General features: G+C 41.9%; 1 non-coding gene across 1 annotated transcript; it reads left to right on the forward strand.

Moving 5' to 3' along the window:
- The first annotated feature begins 474 nt into the window (after positions 1 to 474).
- LOC134899776 (U2 spliceosomal RNA) lies at positions 475 to 656 on the forward strand. Its single transcript, XR_010173380.1, has one exon. It is a non-coding gene; the product is annotated as a U2 spliceosomal RNA (small nuclear RNA).
- The last annotated feature ends 2,826 nt before the right edge of the window (positions 657 to 3,482 follow it).

Raw genomic sequence — 3,482 nt, forward strand, 5'->3', positions numbered from 1 at the left:
TAGGCCCTGCCTCCAGCAGCACTGCAGGAATCTTCTGATCACATGTCAGCAGGTCAGCATGACGGGGAGGGGGGAGCACTGTCATTCTTTGCACTGAGATAGTGGGACTATTGCTGTGATGATCAGTAACAAGCCCACAGGGTGGTAACTTTACAAGTGATCTGCCTATAGTATAATATACACAATAGCAAGTATTCTGGGACTATTGCAGGTTTCTGTACTTAGCCCAGCAACTATGCCAAATATACACATGTTATTTGCTTGTTAGAATATCCTACCTGTGTTGTCATGCACAAACAATGCCTTCTCCTCACAAATTACGGGCACTACAGTAAATATAGTGGCTATTACTGTGTTCAGCATTTAGTCCACCAAATTGGTGGTATAGCTTTATTCAATAGCTGGTACAGTGGGACTTTTACTGCCTCTATTACGTAGCCCACCAACTGCAACCAATATGCAAGTGATATTTGATTATCTCAGCCTTTTAGCAAAGTTCAGGTGTAATATCTGTTTTTATCAATTTAATATCTGATACGCTCCCTATTTAGGGACCATATATCACATGAATTTTAGTAAGATAGAAGAGGAGCTTGCTCTGTCCACTCTATACATTAACCTGGTATTGCAATGCGTCCAGGACCAGTACACAAATACCGCTATTGTCAGAGTCTGACTTTGCTTGCATTATGACAAGGGACTGGCACTCTGTTTACTACTTAGCCCACAAACCTTGGTAAAATGTTAATGGCTGAGTTAATGTAAAATACTCTGTGGTCAATACTTTCACCTAAAGCAGTGATTGTTGGTAGTCTGTTTTCCTTTTGTTATTTCTATGTCAAGACACAAGACAGACTATTTTATTTTTATTTATTTTTTGTGTGCTATGTACCTATAAATTGCCAAAATGGATGCACAACCTAAACACTCCTTATACTGTGCAGTGAGCCAGGTCCTTGACAGAGACTATAGCTCAGTTACTTCGAAGGACAATCATTCGTCCTAATGGTTATGGTCGCAGGTCTTAGTTTTATACTTCCTGGTGTCTGCCTGAGATGGCTACCTTAAGCAGGATGATTGCGTCCTCAGGCTGTACCGCCAATTGGCGGAGTACTGCGCCTCCATTTATTTCGTCCCTGGTTCTGATCCACATTTTGAGGCTTTATCTCAGGAAATTAGTAATATAAATCCTGTCAGGGAAGATGCTTCAGGATAGGAATAAGAAATAGACTACTGAGTTAATTGGTTTCCACCTCTTCCCTCACGTTGGGACGATGTAGCGGTTCATGTTTCCAGGGAAATGCGTCTGTCTCTAGTACACAATATTGTTGCTTCAGATCCGATGCCTCACATTTACAGTGTTTCTTTATACTTTCACTGATGAAGACACTGACCTGATGGAGGTTCCACTAATAATTAGTGGACGCATCCATCATGTGGTGGCCTAAGACGACTGTCTTTCATAAAGTACAGTGACCTTAAATCACCATGGATTGACAACAGTGAGGCGGTTATTAATTTGGTATTCATTCTGACAGGAATATTCATATGCCCTATCCTGGCTAATGCATGGATCTTAAGGCCCGTACACACTGGTCGATATATCGGCCGTTCTCCTGAACGGCCGATATATCGCGGGACCAATTGATCTGCAGATATATCTGTTAGTGTGTACCCACCTTTAGAGTGGTTGCAGATTGCATAATGCAAGTTGTCCATTATTGTATAAGATGATCCTTTTCAAATTATCCATTGACAGACTGAGTCTCTGAAGCTCTATCCTCTGTCAATGTTTCTTGGATTCTATTTCTATTCAATCCTGCATCTCTGCGCTGTCTATGACGACCATTTTGATTGCGATTTGTGGAATTCTTCCAAATCAAAGCGTGCCTTGCAGGCAGGAGCAAATAGCTCTAGCAGTAAGGTGTCTGCCTTCAGTATAACAGGTCATGGGTTCTCATTCTGAGTATGACTGCTAAGAAATGTGTTATTTAAAATAAATATCAATTAAATATGTATTCTTTTAGAAGGCATTTGTCCACCTAGAACTCGGATTTCCGATATGTCCTCTGCAGGGCTCATGGAGTCGGGTGGTCTGGTTCTCAGGGGGGGGAAACCAACTTTCTCAGATTCCACTGGTCCGTTATATATACCGAATTATATCATGAGCATATATTCTGAATCTTGGGGAACACGTACTAAGCAGGATTCTTTGTTACCCCTCTTATTTGCGTTTCATCCAAGAGACAGACTCTATTTCTTGCAGTCTGTTCGCTATCCAATGCAGGAGTATTCACTCCAATCCCTTTCCCATCAACAGGGTCTTGGAGTTTTTACTGTTACTTTCCCATCACTTCCATATTTGGTCGATTGTTGCAAAAAGAGCTCCGTCTCATACACCTTTTGTCATACACCTCTACAGTGGACCTTGGTTCCGGATTTCTTACTTCGCGAAGGATGGTGTTCAGGGGTCTTCTTTTTGACCCCAGATATCTCAGTCTTTTGGCTGAGTGCAGGATTTCCAGACCAAAATACACTCTTTTCTGCAGTTTCCTCAGGGGTCAGTGATCCATGGCATACACTTCCTCTGCAAGATAGAGGCGACTTTACAGGTGGCTCCATTCTCCCAGTCTCATGCATGGCTTCTTCAATCTCAAATTCTGTGTTATTAATCCCAGGCAGAATTGAGTTTACATAAACAACAGTTCAGTCTGTCACTTCAAATATGACAATATCTTCGTTGGTGTCTACACAATCTGAATCTGACCGATAGGACTCTGTGAAGATACGATTCTCTGATCACTCAGGTAAACAGTTTAGTAAAGTGGCAACTGCCCTTTATTTTAAATATACACACACAGTACACAATAACATTAACAATTGCAAGCCAGGATGGTATCTTACTTACTAAGTCCCCACAGCAGTTTGGAATTACAGATGCCTGCTTACTCCTGCTGTTGCACACTGGTCATGGTTCTGTGTCTCCTGGCCTGGATACCAGCTCACACAGCGTCCTGTGCCACGGATTCTCACCACTGACGGCACCGCAATGCCTAATCAGTGTCTGCACTTAAGAGGTACATCCACTCTCTGACCTTCTGTGCAGATCTCTCACTGCTCTTGATATACCCTCCCCTGTCTTTTCAACACACAAGCTGGTCAGTGAGGAGGTCAAAGAGTAGTGGAGACGAGGTGTCTGGGCTCCTGTACACAATGGGGTGTATAGGACCAGAGTACCTGCAGGCTCATACATAACCTGTTTACTACTTAACCTATTCATCCTAATCACATCTGATTGTACAGCTAGGGGACTTACATTACAATGAACTGATTTAACTATGTTACTAGCACTCTGGCAAACAATCACACACATTGAACACAGTATAACCAAATAAACTGCATATTCCTAATATAACAGATAAAACATAACTGTACAATATAATAAAAACACAATGCAATACAATATTGCCTAGCATATAACT

Source organism: Pseudophryne corroboree, chromosome 3 (assembly GCF_028390025.1).
Source record: "Pseudophryne corroboree isolate aPseCor3 chromosome 3, aPseCor3.hap2, whole genome shotgun sequence".
Classification (NCBI taxonomy): domain Eukaryota; kingdom Metazoa; phylum Chordata; class Amphibia; order Anura; family Myobatrachidae; genus Pseudophryne; species Pseudophryne corroboree.